The sequence below is a fragment of the Marmota flaviventris genome, chromosome 1 (genome assembly GCF_047511675.1).
Source record: "Marmota flaviventris isolate mMarFla1 chromosome 1, mMarFla1.hap1, whole genome shotgun sequence".
NCBI lineage: Eukaryota > Metazoa > Chordata > Mammalia > Rodentia > Sciuridae > Marmota > Marmota flaviventris.
The window spans coordinates 72,879,563-72,900,503 of NC_092498.1; the positions used below are offsets into that span (position 1 = coordinate 72,879,563).

Sequence of the window (20,941 nt, forward strand, 5' to 3'; positions counted from 1 at the left end):
GGAATTCAAGAGAAATTACTGACCTTCTTAATTACATACCTAGCTATAGAGACTATTAAAAGACTATACACACATATGCAAATTATTCCATGTATTTATCTAGTGTTATTTACAAAGAAAGTAGACATCAACCTTAATATCCTATAACGTTAATATTATATAGATATATGTAAGCAAGCATTCCATAATACATTTACATTACATATGTATGTAAGAAATGGTACAATGATTCAATGAATGTCATGTTTAAAGTAAGAAAAGTTTATAATAACGAAGTAAAATCATGAAATTGTATAGTTTGGTTTTAATTTTTAATTTTTTACAATTATTTATTTTAATTTGTTATACATGATGGCAGAATGCAATTCATTTCATATTACACATATAGAGCACAATTTTTCAAATCACTGATTGTACACAACTTATTTTCATTCCATTTGTGTCTTTATATATGTACTTAGGGTAATGATGTCTCATTCCAACATCATTCCTACCCCCTTTCCCTCTCTAAAGTTCCTCCATTCATCCCATGCTTCCCATCCCACCCGGCCCTGCCATCCCCATTATGAGTCAGCATCTTCATATCAAAGAAAACACTTGGCCTTTGGTTTTTTGGGATTGCCTTATTTCACTTAGCATTATATTCTCCAACTCCATCCATGTACCTGCAAATGCCATGATTTTATTCTCTATTGCTGAGTAATGTTCCATTGTGTATATATACCAAAGTTTCCCGATCCATTCATCTACTGAAGGGCATCTGGGTTGGTTCCACAATTTAGCTATTGTGAATCGTGCCACTATAAACATTGATATGGCTGTGTCCCTGTAGTATACTGTTTTTAAGTCCTTTGGGTATAAACCGAGGAGTGGAATAGGGTAGGAACTGAACAGACACTTCTCAGAAGAGGATACACAATCAATCAACAAACATATGAAAAAAATGTTCAACTTCTCTAGTAATTAAAGAAATGCAAATCAAAACAACTCTGAGATTTCATCTCACTCCAGTCAGAATGGCAGCTATCAAGAATACAAACAACAATAAGTATTGGCAAGGATGCGGAGGAGGGGGGTGGTTGGGAGACACACTCATACATTGCTGGTGGGACTACTCTGGAAAGCAGTGTGGAGATTCCTTGGAAAACCTGGGAAAGACCATTTGATCCAGCTACCCTACTTCTCAGTTTAATTTTTAAAATTTAAAACTACATATGGGAAAAGTTTTGAAAAAAAACGGTTATACCTTTGTTCGATTTTTCTTGTGCTTTTCTTCTTTTATAGTATTTGCAACTCCAATGGATTATACAGTTTTAACCTAATTTGCAAGACTTTTAGTTTTAGAAAATGTTTGCCAAGTTACCAGTTATATTTCCATATATGGACAATACTTAGGGCATGCATTTATATTCCAAAAGAATACTTGAACAGTCAGTGAAAACATTTGGATCCCCTTTATTCATAAATAAGAAATATCCCTTTTATTAAAACTAACAGTAGCAAATACTGAAAAATTTAAAGAAACTATCACTTTTAACATACTCAGAAAAATTCAAAGGGTTGCTCAATAAAAGTCTTCAGAAACCTTTTATAACAAATGGAGGAAAACTATTTTTTAAATGGCTTTTCAGTTGTTCAGTTATAAATTGACATTTCTCAATCTCCTGACAACACTAAAAAACATCTATTTTCATAAATATTTTAAATATTTCTTATCCATTCTCATTTACTATTACTACAGTGTAAGGTTTACACTTGATAAGATTCAGCCCAGTTTTACTAAGTTACTATAACTGAAAGAAATGGCCTGCTCTGTGTTGGTTCTATAGAGGATATAAAAGAAGACAAAGAGGGAGTTGGCCGAAAATTTATCCCTGTGAATATAACCAAGTTCCTTCCATGTATTCTACCTATTGGTATATTGCCACAAGCATGACCTGCTAGAAGTATGGTACCTTCTCTTGGAATGATGGTCCAGCAACTTTTAAGTCTACACCATACTACAAATTACACACCCCCATCACCACAGCCCCATCCCTTGACTAGGGCTATCTTTTCTTCTTCCCCTTCCCACCCCCCATATCCCTATTTCAGTATTTAGCAGGTAGCCTTCCATACCCATTCCTTAGCCCTTCTCATTTCTAGTCAGTCAGTCTGTGTCTGTCTGTCTGTCTCTCTCTCTCTGCTGCATTTCCACTACTACCTTCATCACATCACTCACTACCTTTCTCAAACACATACATGACCCAACCAAAATCCTCAGTCTGGCAACTAAGGTCCTCCATCATTTGATCCAACATAAGTTTCTGACTATTTGTTTCCTGCTTTGCTAAACAATCTCATGAATTCCAGATCAATGATCCTACTTCCTCCTATTAAAACATGTCCTGTACTTCTAGATTTTTGTTCTCTTGTTTCCCTGACAATGATGTCCTGCATCTGTCAGTCTTACCCATGTACTCAGACATCTCGCTCACATAGTTGGCCCTCTGTATTTGCAGGCCCACATCCATGGATTTAACCATAGATGGAAAAGACTGGAGAGAAAAGAACCGAGTGTGAACTGTATATGTACAGAAATTTTTTACTTGTCATTGTTCCACAAACAATACAGTACAACTGCTATTTGCATAGTATTTTCACTGTCTTAGGTATCAAAATTTAATTTAAAGCACTAGAAGTAATTTAAAACACTTTGTCCCACTGTTCTAGATGTGGAGCACCCACTTGAGCAACAAATATACCACTAATGGCAATTTTAAAATAATTGTTGTGTTTGTAGAGTTCTATTCTTTTGACCACATAATAGTGAATTATTAGAGTTTGAAGTATTTTTAAATTCACTGTGAAAATAGCATAAACTTTACTACAAAAGTTACTTTTACTAAATGTTTGAACAAAATTTTATGTGCATAACTGCTCTGCAACGTAAGAAATACATTCCTGAAATTTCTAGAACTAGGTTATTGCATGGAATGCACTATATTTGAAATTATCAGTGTTCTAAAAGAGCTGTCCTATATATAAGGCCCTGGGATAACATACAACGCATAGTAATGTGTAGTGCCCTGCACTGACAAACTTGAACACATTGCTACTTGTTGACAAGTTCTGACCTGTTTCCATACTCCAAAAAAAAAAACCTAGAGAAAACACATTCTGAATGCTTGAGGAAAATAAGGAATTTGTTCAAATATTCCAGCCTAATAGATATTTTTGAAGTATTGATGCCTGATATAAACAATCTATGCTATTCTGAAGAAACTAAGAATGAATTTGAAATACTTTAGTATAATTGAGTTTAAAACATTTTTACGCATTTTTATGTTCTTAAGTTATCACATGCTATCTTCCTTAAGAAATTACTGGTCGAGCAATAAAGATTTGGGTATATCTATAGCCAAAAAATGCAATGTTAAGAAATAATTTCTAGGAGGTAAAAAGTATTATATATTCTTGCAATAATAATGAATGAGAAGACATTATTGAAGACAGAGGTTTTAAATTTTATCCTCTAGTAAATATGAATCAAAAGTTGTGTGTGAAATTTGATATGTTTGAAGAATGTTTGACAGTGGATAAAATGATTATCATATATTATGGATACAATTCACTGAAATAATTTTAAGAGGTAAGCCCATAAGATTTGGTTGTAAATTCTTAACACTGTGCAGAATAGTAGGATATTGCTATAACTTTGACTTATATTGTGGGAAAATATATTCAAGAAGGAAAAAACTATGATCTTTTGCTTGGAAGGAAACTAGTTCTACAAATGCTCAAAGTGGTAAAGAACCTACAATTACACTCCAAAATTACACTCTTTAAAAAAAAAAATCTATTCACTGGTTATGACTTGTCAGTACACATATGAAATATCGTATTTCAAGCCACAGGCACTGAGACTACATAAGTTCCTTTGAAACCAACAACACTATCAAAAAAAAAAAAAAAAAAAACCAAGCAGGAGGGCTGTACGATTACCAATTTGATATGAATAATGAAGTTCTCATTGTAAAGTGGTTATACTTGTCTTTGTTAGAATAAACTACAGTACAATGTAAGCATTTTGCAAACTTCAACAATAGAAAAAGGCTAATGTGCCTCAACTAAAGGTAGTAGGTATCTGCAACAATTTCAATGGTGGGATGGATAAACATGACTGGTTCACTTCTGAATATTTCACTTCTATGAGAACTAAAAATTGGTATTGGCCTTTATTATTTACTAAACATAATTGATATATTTAGTAAATGCATGAATTATTCACAAATCTGTGAAGAAAGACAAGAAGGATCTCAATAAATGTGTTGGATTTCAAAAGAGATCAGCTTAGCCTACCTAAAATGATGCAATGAGAACCCATGGGGAAGGAAGAGACTGTAACACTCCTGGACCTAGTACTGTATAAGATGGTATCAGATTTGACATGAGAAGGCATATCATTCTCAAACAGCAAGAGCAACAACAATGCCAGAACAAACCATGCCATGTGAACCAAAAACATATTATCAAAAAATGTATTATAAACCTTTGTTTGAAGTGTTTTGCTTCTTTCCTCCAAAAATGAATTGTTGAACAGGTCATGAAAGGCACTTCTTTACATATTGTGTAATGTATGAAAGGATATCGTATTTGCTCAATATCCTATTTATAGGATATCTTATATATGTAAAAGATATTATACTGTTCCCTTGTCCTCCTTACAGGACAATCTGTATTTTGTTCTTAATTTTAATAAAGGATATATATACTCTATATTATAATTTCCAAACTATTTTAATGTATCTGGGTCAATTTCATTAAAATCTTCATAGAATTGAAAACGTGGGCTTAATGGGTAAAAGCATATGGGAGAATACGTGTACATGATATGCAAATACTATACCATGTTTTTTAAAGTTTTTTCCCTATTTTATTGGTACATTATAGTTGGACATAATGGTGGGATTTGTTGTTACATATCTGTCCACACACACAATATGACTATATAATTTGGCCTATATCATTCCCCAGTATTTTCCCTTTCCCTCCTAAACCATGGTTTTATAAGGGACTTGAGCACCTTCAGATTTTGTTATGTAAGGGGTGTCCTGGAACCAACCCCCCCTTGGAAACCAAGGGACAACTATACACAACATCCTCCTCCAGAAGCTTTCATCTTCCCAATCACAATTCCCTCCTTCCACTTTCTGCAAGATAAAATGTCAATTTGTTGTAATTGTGTACAAATTCTCTCCTTGGTCAGACTGCAAACTTCTACACAATTGAGCATATCATACTTATTAGTATCCATCTGTCCACCTCAATGCACCGCAGTCCAAGCAAATGCTCCATAAATATCCAACTCTGTGACTCAGCTCATCTGCAAACGTAGGTTCCAATTGTGCCTCTCTCAAAAAGGCTTTTGTGAATATCGAATGAGACACTAAAATGATCTCTACAAATAGAGTTGGTAGGATAATATAACCAGGAAAGCAAAAGTACTTTCACGCTGTACCGGAGAACCAAATAAGCAACAGCTATGATATTGAGCTCCAAGGATTTCAGAAAGCCACCGGGAATGTAAAAGCAGCAAAGACCACTCCAGAGACACCTGTAGTCCCATCTACTTGGGGAGGTAGAGGTGGAAATATCACTTGAGCCCGGGAGTTCAAGACTAGCCTGGGCAATATAGCAAGATGACATCATCATTATCATTATCATTATCATCATCATCATCATCATCGAAAGAAAGAGAGGGAAGGAGGGAGGGGAAAGAAAGAAGAAAGAAAGGGAAGGAAGGAAGGAAAGAAGGGAGGGAGGGAGGGAGACTGACCACTCCAGGTTTTCAGGGGATTAGAGGTGAAGTTTTCCCAGGAAAGTGGGGCTTGAGAAGAGCCCCAAGGGAGGAGCCAGAGGAGCAGTAGTGACAAAGAAAGTCTACAAGTCTACGGAGCCTGCTCTGAAAAGTATCTTATTATCTATAATAAATCATCAGGGATGTGCACGTGGCAATCAGAGGTTACACAGAAATCTCTGAACAGCACTGGGTGGTCTTCTTAAACAGGCATCACTATTTCCCCAGCCAGAGGTCAGTGGCCACTGCAGGAAAGAAAACAGAATGTTCCTCCAGCAGGGAACAACAATTAATTTACTAAACTTTAACCTTCTATACACTCATCTTTCTAAAGGACTTTACTTGTGCTTGGCTATAACCTCTATTAAAGATCCTATCACTGCATTCATCAGTTTGTATCTCACCACTTTTTCCTGAGACTGCAGGCTTAGCAAATATTTTCACAAGCTAACAAGGACTCTGGGCTCTGTGAGGCAGGACTTGGGGCTACCATCAGGATCACCCTGTGCTCCTTTACCTTTTTTACTCAGGTAAATGTAGACATTTAACTAATATTTGCAAGGGGGGGGGAGCAGAAAGAATTATAAACTCCAGTGAGTCTTCATATTTTAATAATTAAGCTAACCTGAAAGTAGACCTGTGCAGAAACATTTTAAAAACAACAAATCTCCTACTACTTCCTTTTCTATTAGGAGATCTAACTGGTGACAAGTAGTCTTCAACTACTCGTTGAAGAACATATTTCCTATTAACTACAGAAGTTCAGTATAAATGAACAAGAAAAAAAATATGAACTGGTAAACTTGTTGTGCTGGTCTTAAAAACTGAGTAAGACATTTCTACTGCAGAATCCAAGTAGGAAAATTTCACACTCTATCATATAACCCAGTTGTTAACCGCACCAAACAAGGCCCACAGTAACAGAAAGGAAAGATAAAAAGATAAATACATCTTTCATGTCTGTCATGGAAAACCCAATAGAAGGCTATATTTCTTATAAATTCTAATTAGACCAGAAAGGATAATCAGAAGATTTTCTTTGATCCTGTGATCTATCTTTATTGTACTATCAACTTGTGAAACACAAAAGCAGCTTACTAGTTCGGCACCCCAATTTCAAACAGAGAATCTTTTAGGGGTAATAAATAAATAAATAAGTGAAATCCTCTGCTACTGTCTAGAGTGGTTGGGCTAATTTACGTGATGTAAGGGATGCTTTATTTATGAAAGGAAGGTAGGGGTAGATTACACTCTCCCGGGGAAAACCTGAGCTCTGGAACAGTCTCTCTAGACCACTTAAGTAATATCAAGAGTTCACTTATGACATTTACCCAACTTGGCATAACAATTACTTTGTCATAAAGGTCCTCTAAAGATTTTGTTTCTTTTTTTTTCTTTCTCCCACAGTGACTCTAAGAAAAGGATGACAAAAATCCAGCATCCTAAGCATTCTAACTAAAGAATATTCTAAACTCAACAGCTGCTAAAGCCCATCCAGACTGGCTTCAACTTTCCAAGATTTTAGGATCCAGAGGACAGAAATGAGGGTATGTTATTAGTATTAAGGTTGTTAAAATGGCTAGTGAAAAAAGGGATCAGTCCTTATTATAGCTTACACACATATACACATTATTTTTAAAAATGTGTAGTTAGGTCATTTTTTTAAACATCACAATTTTTATTTTGTATGTTCCCAACAAGTAAGTAATTCCAAAGGGTGTGAAACCTCATTTATCTGGCATCAAGAGAGCAGAGCTCTGGAGGAGTGGTTTCCTGAATAACAAACACTCTGCCATTCATTTGCCTGGAGTGGAAATGTTGTCTCTGCCTGCCAGCACTCCTCCCCCAGGGGCTGCCCCTCCTCCACTCTGCAGAGCTGGGACAGGGCTGTCACTGTGGTATCCCACCTTGCCTCAAGAAATATGGACCCAGACTGGACCAATCTTGGTCATCATCCCCCTTGGATACAGTGGTACACCTAGAAGTAGGCACATGACCAAGCAGGACTTAGAATTTTGTGTGTGGATATTGAAATGAAGATGGTCTCTCTACTTTTTCCTACCTAAAAGCCTCAATCATGTGAGATGAAGCAAAAGCAAGAGTTATTAGAGAGCCCATTTAACCTCTTGGTTTCTGCTTTGCCCAAAAATCAGCTCTGCCCCTGCACCACTGGTTATATGAGCCAACATTTTCAAGGTGGGTTTTCATCACTAGCAACTAAAAGAATACTGGTTCATAAAAATGTCCAAAGTTCAACTAAGTAATCGACCTGGTGTTCAGGGAAACCTTCCCAAAATAATTGCATGCATCTCTACCATAGTTTAAAAAGAAAAAAAAAAAAAAAAGAAAGAAAGAAAGAAAGAAAAACACAGCCATTGTAAACACAATTTAACCTTTTCTTACTGATCTAGTCACCTATACCAAAACATATGATGTTCTCAAGCATTATTAAATTATCCAAGGATGCCTGACTCCATTAAAGAGATAAACACTGCTTTGTAACATTTCTTTGTTTATTATGTTGTCAGCAACATAACACTCCCTGAGTAGGAGGGTCAGATGGCAATTTCTCCTCCCTTGTAGCTGCTGTTGTACCTACTGCCACATCCTATAACAACAAGTAGCTGTTTTCTAAATGAAAATAATCATTCGCCAAAAAGAAGTAAGTTAAGAAATCCCAAGCTAGTTATTGTAAATGACTAATCACATCATGTTCTTGTCACACAAAGAAGAGAGCTTCACTCAAGTTATAAGACAAATAAACAAAAAGAATGGGGTGGGGGTTGCCACTCCAGTGTGGTTTAACCCCCCAGGCATTCTGCTCTTCTCCCACCCTCCTCATTCTTCTCCCAACATGCTCCACTCTTATCCCTGCCCTGGCAATGGAGTCCCTTGTTGCGCGCATCCATTAACGGCCACCCTCTTCACTGGGCTGTGAATCCACTTTCTCACAGCTAATTGACTTAATTTCTCACTTCCCAAATATAACTTCCTGGAAGAGAATCTGGCCCAGGGCTTCTTTTTGAGCTAGACCAAAATCGTGCCAGTATCAGCTGATGGATGGCTGTCTCTGGGTTGTGTGCCCACTCCTGGCACAATTAGTGACAGCCAAAGAGAGGACCCATTGATTTACTTATTCATTATTTATTTATCTTACTTTCAGCAAACATTTGCACAGAGCTTAGTACAGGCAAGGCAGATACTTTCTAAGTACTTTACAAATATTCATTATATAGTTCAATAAACATGATGAACCAAAGAAGTAGGTATACTTATTATCCCACTCTCATCATATTAGGATTTTCCTGCACATCTTTAGTGGTTATACAGCATATGCAATGCTCTTTAAATATATACTTTTGTTACTGTTTTAAAAATCTACATAGAGCCATATTAATGAAATACATGCATAATAAAGCTTTGAAAAACTGAATAAATAAAACTAATCTTTCTTGTTATTTTCCTATCTTGCCTGAATTATTTACTCACTCTGTGCCAGAAATTAGTATACTAAGTGTGCACTACTTCATTTATACATGCACACATGCACAGAATCTACATGACATTCAATAGATTGATATCCTTTCTCTCAACAATCTGAGGAGTCACCAGAGAGCCTGTCTCGTGCTCAGTGCTTACACGTAGTTTTAAAACTCTTTTTGGAGCATTAAATATCCTGGCCATTGTGCTTTGCTTCATTTAATGTCCATGAGCCATCCTGAGGTAGAACTGTCTCTTTTTACAGATGAGGAAGCTAAGATCCAAACATTTAGCAAGTGACAAAATATTAACCCTGGTCTGAGTTCCACTACACACTATTCAGAAACTTTCACTTAATGGTGATAAACATATTATTACAACCACATGGGATACAGAACTATCCATTAAGAAATAAAAATTCTGTATCTTTCTAAATACTAACATCAGCTGAAACTGTTAATATTAAGCAGAATATCAACATGGGCTTCAGTCTGTGCCTAGAAACAAACAAACAAAAATGTCCACTGCATGTCTACAAAGGGCATATATGGTGGGTTATAAAATCCAAGATAAGAACTATTATTCCATTCTGTTCCCTTGACATGCAAATATCAAGTCATATCAATTTCTTAAAGTGATCTAAAACAGGAAAACCAAGTACGTATCTTTCTCTGAGAAAGGGTACATTCTGTTAGAAGCAGATCAAGGTAAATGAGAACATCCAGGAATCACTTAATGACACAAGTTGATCAAAGAAAGCTGGTGCTTAAACATGCTTTTCACACTTCTCACCTGGTGCCTAGGCTTGGAATATCTTCGACACCCCCTGTCCTCCTTCAGGAACCACCTCCCTCTGCTATCTGCTGCACTGTCACAATCCTAGGAGCACCACTGCTGCCACTGAGAAGTAAGTAGTGCCAATCTTCCTTGCCATTTTGTCATATCTCTTTGGCTTTGTCAAGAGGAAAATCACATGCTGCCTTCTTTTCCTTCTACTTCTAAACACCATATCTATAAGAGGCAAAGAGAGTCAAGAGCTCTTTGTTTGTTTGTTTTGGGTAGTTGTTTTTTTAGTTATACACTACAGAATATATCTTGACTTGTCATCCATACATGGAGTCTAACTGCCTATTCTTGTAGGCGAACATAATGTGGAGTTACACTGGGCGTGTATTCACATATGAACACAGGAAAGTTATGTACTATTCATTCTACTGTCTCCCATTCAAGTCAAGAGCTCTAAAACAATATTTTCCACTACACAATCTAAACCACATATCTTGGGAAATTAAAAGGCATGTTTTGGGGGTAAGATAAATGAGTTAATGGAACTATGCCATGAAAAAAAAAAAGCAGAAAACAAAACAGTGCCAGGAACAAGTATTTTGTTGTTCTTTTCATAAATCACTTTTTAAAGGCACGGTTGACATTAAAAAGCTAGATATATTTAATATATACAACTCGATGAGTTTAGTAAAATATTGACTATCCAAAATTTTCTTCTTGATTCTTTCTTTCTTTTTTTCCACATTAGATGGGTAATGTGCCAATGTTGTAACAAGGTTTACTGGAAGGCATATCACACACAATAGCATAAACACCCAATCATCAGGCTTATGAGCCAAAAGGATCTCTTCCTCTTTCCATGTTACTATTTTTGTGTGTGTATGAATGTGTGTGTGTGTGTATGTGTGTGTGTGTGTGTGTGTGTGTTTATTTAATGAGTCTCTCCGGAAAACTTATACATTTACTTGGGTCATATCTTGTTACTGGAGGTGTCTTCAGATCCTACAGTGTACTTCAAATCAAATCCTTTAAGAGTGGACTTGACTTTAAATTTAAAGTTCAGTTCCCTCAAGAGAATAAGATGTAGCAATCCAGCTAAACTCCTTAAAGTTTAAAAAAAAAAAAGAAAGAAAAGAAAAATTTGACCTTGTAGGGCTATAAGAATTTCCTTTGTTTTCAAGAATGTCAGTTTCATAGAAACATACGTTAAATGTTTAAAGTAACTTCTTTTAGGTAAAAGTAATTGCTTGGAAGAAGAAATTCTGACAACTGCATCTGTTTTAAATTCTCATTACTTTATTGAAATCCAATGTATATTTGATAGGGAAGGACAGAGGAAAAGCCATGGCATGGTTTATAATTTCCAAAGTTCCCTTTGGACATATCTCCAATAATTCTCAACTACAAAGCTTTCATCATTAGTAGACAGAATTCCATTGGATCAATGGCCTATAGGGCTGGACCAAAGTCCCAGGATCTCAATTAAGAGATGTTATTTTTCAGGAAACAAAACTACAGCACATGGATCAACCTCTTGTCTCCCTTTTCCAAGTTCTTCCAAGGAATTTTAAAAAATTGGTGTTGATGCCAGAAGAAGAGCAAACATCCTCCATCTGCAAGTGGAACAGAAAAACAGAAGCAGGTGGTCAAGCAGCTAAGCTGGCAAAGCTTCTGGCCAGAGGCCGGACGGCCTGGATTCAGACTTGGCTGCAGTCACTCATGACTCTCCAGTGCACAGCTGTATGGAAGCCAGTCCTACCTTGACAAGAAATGTTTGTGAAAGACAAGGCATGAGAACACTCACTTTATTACAGAATCCACAAATTCCATAACAGACATTAGGAAATTAGCTCATTAACTTAAAATGTTTTCAGCAAAAGGAGAAGCAAGAAAGACATTTGGCAGGAGGGGGTCACATATACTCAAGGAATTTATTTTAAGCTATTAATAACAAAAACTGCAATCTCACATTCTTATGTGAATAGCCATCTTTTCTACTTTCTTTTCAATGCCTGTGAGTCTTTGTACCGTTTCTTTAAGCACTGGTTCAAGTCTAACCTGAGTAAAATTTAAGTAATTCAATTGAATTACTTACTGTGTATATATGTGTGTATACACACACACATACATATTAGGTAGTAGGCATACTGTGCCTACTATTGCCTCAGATAAAAGAAAAAATGTTCTCTTAAGATCTTATTTAGTCTTTTAATTTAAAACTTTGAATTATTGAATACCTTAACGAGTTTTATAAAATTAAGACTCCTTGACTTTCTCCTATGCCAGCAGAAAACCCACCAGCTCTTTCTCACTCTCCATCTCTAAATAACAATTATCCTATCTATTACCTTAGATAAATGTATATTTATCTGTGCAAAAATACATTTACTGTGTAAAAACGCAGTAATGATCACAATTACATCTAAATCAAAATTTGAAAACCATATTACTTTTTAGGATCATTGAATCCACCACATATCACATTTTCCAGTATAAAAATACTATTTCCCATGAGTATTTAAAATATTTTCTCAGTTTGAACTAAAATTTATCAGGTACTGAACTAACTAGTAAAATATATATATATATATATATGTATGTGTGTGTGTGTGTGTGTATATATATATATAAAATATGTATATACACATATATACACACACATATATACATATAAAAATATATATGTATATAAAGTTATCAGTCAAGGTTCTTTTTGGTTTTTCAGTTTGTTTGTTTTATTTTTGTTTTTGTTTTGTTTTGGTTTTTGCTGTACTAGGGTTCAAACCCAGGGCCTCACACATGCCAGGAAAGTTGCTGTAGCACTGAGCCACATCCCCAACCCCTTGATCAACTTTTAAACTGCCTTTAAACTTTGTTGTAAAATGATCTAGAAGTGAGTTTTGAAAACTCGTTAAGGTATTCAATAATTCAAAGTGCCTTCCATTTGGACTACATGGAAGGAGAACTAGATATTTTCTACCTTATGTCCTTCACTCCCATGCATGTTCATCTAGATCTCAAAGTTCAAGTCTCAAAGTCACTCACCCCAGGTGACCTGCTATCACACTTGCAAAAAGCTCCTTTAAAAACATGGTTAAACAGTACAGGGAGATAAGGTAAACCCTGACCATGGCTGAAGATCACTTTTTAATTCTATTTATAACTATATTTGTAAATCACTGAAGGGGAAAATCAGGTACATCTGTTGTCCCAGTTTGGGTCAGAAATCCATGAAAAATTGCAATTCAAGCATGGCAGACCTCAAACAGAAAACATCAGCACCCTGTGTGGTCTTTTGTAAGAAAGTACACATACACTTGTATTCTCATTTTTACTCCAAAGTTAGTTTTCTAACTGGTACCAACACAGCTTGATGGATGAAATTTTAAGCACAAAATTTAAAGTGTCATTTAGAACAAGATAATTTAAATCTCTGGAATATTCAATTAAGAATTACAAGAATTTTACAAATATTTGATTTTTTTAAAGAAAGAATTTAGTATGGGACAAGGTATTATAAAAATTTTTCTGTGGTTGACTTGCAAAATATCTGAAAAATAGCATGCCAATAGCTAAGGGAGGCAGAAGTAGGAAATGAACATCAATTATGCATTTATGGACTATTCCAGAACTTTGGTGTCAATCCCTATTCTCCTGTAGCCTTTGATGAGACTTTTAGCCTCTATTCCAAAGTCGAATCAGGTCTGAAAGAAACAAGAACTTGAATTTTTCAAATGCAAAAACTAATTATCATAACTGATAAGAGAGGAGACAAATCACCTACAGGCTCATTCACCAGCCTAAATCAGAGAGATGGACCAGCACTGGGTGGGGCTCACCTACAACAAGCATGCAATAGAAGCTATTAGTTTGAACAGTTGAGTAACTCAGCTATGATACCATAAATTCCATGAGCAGTTTTTCCTGAAACCAAGTTTCTTGGGCCTCTGATTTATACATGACCACTATAAATTCACTTGCTACCATCTCCATTTCCATAAGCAAAGCAGAGGCAGAAAATTATGAGGAGGAAAGAAACTGCAAAAATAGCCAAGAAAATTATAAGTGATGGTCTGAAAACAAATAGGAGAGAAGAAAAGGAAAAAAAAATTTAAAAAGCACGCACAGACGCACAGACACAAAGAAGGAAACAAATTTAGGATTATTTACCATAGGTGCAAGCTTGTACTTATCACAGTAGCTTCAGAGCCACACCATATTGCAGAACAAGCATTGTCTTCATAATGATGGCCTTGCTTAACTACATAAAAGATTAAGCTACATTCACAATAGTCCAAGAGGGAAGGATATTAAACATCTTTTACAAAAATGTTCTTAAGTAAAAAATTAATTAGGGTATTAAAAGAAGACTTTCAGTTTCCAGAAAACCTGATGATATGCTCAAGTAATCCAAGAAATCTTGAAGTAAAATGTCTCTCCATAAATAATTATCAAGATACACAAAATACTGTCACCCAGGGCCACAGCATACTCAGAACTAGTACCATATGTGCTTTAAAGAAAAAAAAAAAAAGCCTTTCTACCACAGTAATCCAGTCAGATATTTTACCTTATAACCGCTTCTATTCATTTAAAATGTGATTTAGCAACATGAAAAACTTCTAGTCATAGTAACAAAAAAAAAAAAACCTAAACTAACATGAACATGGTTCAGAACCACTTTCACTAAACACCCACAGCTTACTTTCAAAAGCCTGGTAAATATATTCTAGTCTAAATGTTAAAAAAGCTTTCACAGACAGTTCTGACCCTCCTTCAAAGCACAGATATTTTAGAATTATGCTTCAATGGCTTAAGCTCTGCATTTTCGTATCTCATTGACAAGGCTGAATGGTTCACTTCTGATATTAATTTTCCTCTTAAATGAAAAAAAATAATTAACCTATTTCCCATAAAGAAATAACTAATGAACACAATTACAATCACTTCACAAAATAGACTTAACTATTGAAAAGAAAAATGATGAAAATGAATAGTAATAAGAATTTTGACCATGTCATATTTTATTTCACTAAGTATAATCCATGTAAACAAGTATTTTGCCTTGTTTTATATTTAACTTTTTTCTTTTATCTTTATTATATTTAATCCATGAAGAGGGGAATCACATAATGATACACAGATGTAAGTTATAAAGCATAATAACACAATGGAACACACAAAATGGACCACAGGATTTGGTAGCTAGAACTTGACCAAAATCCTGCATCTACCTAAGTACCATCATCCCCTAGTCCATCTTCCTGATCCTCTAAGGTGTCTTCTTCACATACACATTGAAATTTTCTCCATATTACTATAATTGGAAAAGACATTTCTAATATTTCAAGGATTCTTTTAACAGCCTTATTATAGTTGTCTAGGACTGCCAAAACAAACTGCCACAGACTGGTCAGCTTGCACAAAAGAAATTAACTTTCTCACAGTTCTGGAAGTCTAAAAGTTCAAGAATGAAGTGCTAGCAAAATTGGTTTGCTCTGAGGCCTCTCTTTAACTAACAGATGGCCGCCCTCTTGGCTGTGTCCTCACTTGGTCATCCCTCTGTATACACACACCCCCCTCGTACCTTGTTATAAGTCAAATTTCATCTCAAAAGGACACCAATCAGACTGGATTAGGGCCCACCCTAAATCTCTCATTTTAACTTAGCCACCTGTTTAAAGGCCTATATCTAAATGTAGTTATATTCTAAAGTACTGGGTTAAGACTTCCATATATGAAAGGGGGGTGGGGGACATAATTCAGCCAATAACACTGCCCAAATGAAATTTAAAGCAAATATTCCAGTAAGTTTTCTGTGCTATGCATCTTGGGATTATTTTTTTTAAATTTTTATTCTAATTTGTTATATATGACAGCAGAATGCATTACAACTCATGTTACACATATAGAGCAAAATTTTCATATCTCTGGTTATATACAAAGTATATTCATACATTCATGTCTTCATACATGTACTTAGGGTAATGATGTCAATCTCATTCCACCATGCTCTTGGGATTCTTCAGAGTAATTTAAGGAAATATCTTCCACCCAGAAGGCAAACATCCCATTTAGCTAGAGAAAATACCTTCAAAAATACTTCTGAAATAAGAAAAGTGAGACACCTTCTTCTTGATGGCCGAATTTAATGCACCAGCCTCTCTGTGAAGGTCTGGATTTCTCTAGGAAGGGATTTTTGACCAGATCTCTCAGAGGGTGTGTCTTCTTCTCCTAATAGAAAGTGAACCACCAGAAGCATATGACCTCAGTCAAAGGCCAGGTAACCCATCTCCCATGTAAAAAGAACCAGTGAATTTTTGAAACTCAATGTCAGTGTTAGAAACAGAGGTAAAAATCTGGGCAACTGTTCCCTTCAAAACCAGGCAACACTATTACTTAAAATTACAGCAATTCAAGTTTTCCAGTATTCATCTTCTGCAACAGAGATTAATTCTTGACCAATCTGTCATTAAATAGAAAAACCATAACACTAAATGGTATATAATTCTGTTACAATAAAAATACATCAAATACATAAGTAAAAATTTTAAAAGACAGGAAGGCAATACCTTAAAGAATAATAATAGGTTATTTCTGGTATAAGGATTTTAGAGAGATTTTGGTACTTTTTCCCTGCTTTTTTGGTATTTCCAATTTTAAAACTATAAGGCATTAAACTTTATTTTCTGCTATATGATGCACATGTAAAAATGACACTCTGTTATAAAGAAAGATCTCATTAGTATACCAGACCCCAGAGGATAGTCTCATATCTGAACAAACTAATCAACAAGCACACATGTGACAATCAGTGTGATCACATGGACATTTATCATTTCCCTGATGTCAAACAAATCTGGCATGTCAACAGCTCAAAGGCCAACCAATGAGTACCCAGAATCCAATGTAATCCCTCTGACATTCTATACATTTGCCTGATAAGTGTCAGATTTTACAGACATTCTGTCCAAACACCAGAAAGGAAACAAAGTAGAACAAAGCAGGACTTCCTTCATGCACTGTGTGACAAATAAATAGCAAAAGGAGATGACTCCCAGCCCCCTCCCCAATTTATAATTACTTTTCCATGTCTGAACACAACTGTTTCAACTAGAGGGAAGGGGAAATGTCACTTCCGGACAATAGCCCTTGTTGTACCAAATTATTTTCCATTGTCTCTTTCTAAAGGCTTAGTGGCAAGTCAGCTGTTTTGTAGGCAGCAGGCCCTCTTATCCTGGTTCCCTAAGGAATCATTTCCTAAAGAGATTAATAACAGAGCCAAACAGAAGTGGCTTTGAAGCCTGCACTGCTCTTTTAAAGGCAGTCAGCAGCTAGTTTGAAAGGGTTCCACTGGGATCAAGTCTGGTTTCCAAATAGTTGTTTGTTAGGCAATATTTAGGAATCACCTGCTCCCAAAGGGCAGCGCACACTCAATGTGCCATGAAGAACTGCAGGAGACCACGGTCATGGCTATACCAGCTGAGGGAAAGCTTGGAAATGCCCAAGGCAGGAGCTGCCCCAGCAAAAACCCAGACATTTTCACTGGCCATTCCAAGTGGAAAATGGCCTTTGAGAAAGGCTACCTAAGCAGCATTATGTCCAGTTGTGCACTGACTAAAATAGATAAGGCAAGAAAGCAAGGAGTCTGTGCAGCCTGACATCCCTGGGGTGCTGACAGGGCCAGGGTGTGGGAGGCAGTGGGGAAGAATAGACCTCCTGCCACAGCCCTAGGCAGGTGATCCACAAAGATGCCTCAGAGAAGACTCCTGTGGCCTTCCCTTGCAGGTTTTTTCCATCCTCCTCATCTCTCCCCACCCTCCTCCTCTGCACCAGTTCTATCCAGATTCTCCACCTTCATCTTGCTCTGCAATAGCCCGCCAGGTATGATCTGCACCACAGCCTGGACCATGCCCACCCACTCCGAGCCTTGACTAGCTGATGACCTCTGAACTTCCAGTTGACTGTAAGAGTCCATGGCATCCCATCAGACAAGGCCATACAACCTGAGACGGTACCTATCACTAAAAACAGAAATTGCTCACACGCGCCCAATTTGGAAAAGACTGCCACCTTCCTCAAGACACACTCTACCTTTACTGGCTTGAGCTGTGTGTTCCCAAGAGCTTTCGTGGTTCAGAAACTCAATGAACTTGCTGCTCAAATTTAAGGGTCAGCTTCTGATGACCTATGACAAAAAGGTGTGGTGTGGGGGTGTTATCTTGCATAAAACCACAAGCTCCCTTGATATTACTTTTATCTAGGAAAAGGACCAAAAACCTCTTTATCACCACAAGAACCACCCCCCAACACACACAAACACAAATGCACTCTAGTATGGGGAATAAATGCAGGTTTTTAAATAATAATAATAATATTTAAAATGACTATTTTAATTAACAGTTCTCACCACCATCATAGGATAGTGAAAGGTACAATTTCCAACAGCTCTCTTTCACTGTGACCTCAAATGGTTCCAGGGAATCCACCCTGGACTTAGGTTTTAGGGCTTCCTCTCACTTACATTTTGCATTCCCAGGTGACTAGTTCCTCATCATCACCATATGATGCTTTATCTCACTGCTTTCTAAATTATTTTTGTTTGCAAGCCTATTAAAAGATTTATGACAACTATGTTTTCCCTTGTACATTTTTAAGTTGACATCTTAATAATATTTTTCATTGCAATTTTAAACAGTGAAAAACGATCTACATTTCAAAGGCACTGAATAATAACACTTGAAAATTAAACTATAACATAATTCTCTAAAATGTATCCACCTGAATCAAGACATCAACTTGGTTTTTACCATTACACGTGAAAGAAAGAACCTGAAATAGCGTGGGTGAAAAGACTTTATTTTCCTTTATTCCTTATATTTATCCTTGAATTATTTCCACTGCACTATCCTCACAGATTTTTATCTTTATATAAAGTATTTTTTATGTTTGAACATTTTATTAGTCATTCTATCATGTATCTTTGTAAAATAAGTACAAAGATAATTGGGTCATTAAAATTTTTTTATTTGGCATTAATGATGGAAAGACATAATAAGAAGTAATTTTACTATAGATGCATAACAATGAAAATTGTTACATGTATATAAATATCATGGTCACAGGAAACAAAAAATTACACATAAATATAAATATTTTATGATCAAAAGAACTTTTTAAAATACAAATATTAACTTTTAAGTTTCTTATGACCATAAGACTCAAATTACTTCTGTATCAGGGCTGATTTATATTTGTTGTCAGTTTTATATAATGGATAAAAACATAAATATTAAATATTCTATAACTATTAAGAATAAAAATAAGTTGCTTTAAAAATTCAGCTCATAATGAGACCGATGAGATACTTTTGTAATTAAATTAGGTATGTATAGAGGAATATTTCTAAAAGAGGCATCAATTTTATTCTTATCCGACCCATCCCCTTTTTTAATCTAAAAGCTGAGAAAACTTGTTCATGCAAGTAACTACATGGAAATTTAAGTTTGCTTTAATAATTTTCCTCTATAGTTTGAATTCCTTCTGGGATGTATGCCAAAAAAATCTCAGAGTGATCTATCACCAAAATTATTTTTAATGATCAACTGACAACTCAATTAAGTCCTCTTTCAATTTTGTGGAAAATAAAGAATTGGATGCCACCTGAATTGCAAAAGTATTTGTTATCCTGTCATTAGAATCATTAATTTTTATCAACACCAACACTACCATTTCAATCATTCCTTTGTTCAGAGCACAAGTGTTTTTTCACCCCAGGGTCTCAAACAGCACCCTGATAATATTAAGAAAACAACTGAGACTGGCCTTTCTCTTGGCAAGGGGGAGGGGGTGTGTCTATTAGAACAGGAGACTACAGGGAACAAAGAGTATATGAAAGTTGAGATCTAAAAATAGGATTCCTGAAATCTACCAATACCCCTTATTATCACATCCAGGACATATCCTTTAGAAAGTTTCTGGGTCCATGAATTCCTGTCTGAAGATCTCCATTTGATCTAAACTCTCCATTTGGTCTGAACTCTGAAAAATATGTAGGGCTGAGAGATTTGCTCTTCCCTCCAACAGAAATGCAATTCTGTCTGCCTTACCTCTCATAATGTCTTCCCATCATTAATGCCAAGTAAAAAAAATTTTAATGGCCCAATTCTTGGCATGAAAAACTGTACTGAAAAAAAAATACCATAAATATAATGCCCTTATTCGGCTTCTCTGGAATCAAAACAGTAAAACCTGTATTTTGCACAAACCTGCCAATTAATTTATTTTAATTACAGCAAATTTCACCCTCCAGAGTCTTCTAACCACCAAGTCCTGCTCAGTAACAATATGGGAACTGACTCATTATACTAAGCTGTCTCCTGAGTAACTACTTCTCTTTCAACCAAGTGCATTTGTTCTGAGAGCACTCTATTCAGTGTTGAGATTGCACACAAGACAAAAAATAATAATATAAAAGAAACAAGTTTGATGGTGGTTGTTTGTGTTTGTTCTTGAATGAAATCATTACACAGATGTTGGTCATCTAGGCGTGAGCAATCCCACATAACATTTTCAAGAGCTTGGCTGTGTTTGTCCTTTTCTGACCTAAATTGCCCTAGGTTACAGGGACAGTGAGTTGCAATGAGAGTAGGAAAGAAAATAACTCTCCTGCCAACCAACTTCTAATTCTAGTCATCACTGTCCAACAACCAAGCTCCAGGGCATTCAATCACTGAACAGTAGCTGAGGACAGACGTTGGAAATCTATGTGATCCTTGCAGAGCGGTGCCTGTCCCTCTGTTACAGACATCAGTCTAGGTTGAAGAATTTATTAAA

At 35.9% G+C, this 20,941-nt stretch overlaps 1 protein-coding gene and 1 non-coding gene across 4 annotated transcripts in view; both read right to left on the bottom strand.

Moving 5' to 3' along the window:
- The window catches only part of Dock4 (dedicator of cytokinesis 4), a 439,856-nt gene that overhangs the window by 391,557 nt on the left and 27,358 nt on the right, over positions 1 to 20,941 (bottom strand). The window lies entirely within an intron of this gene.
- Positions 10,848 to 10,950, bottom strand: LOC114090545 (small nucleolar RNA U13). Its single transcript, XR_003582375.1, has one exon. It is a non-coding gene; the product is annotated as a small nucleolar RNA U13 (small nucleolar RNA).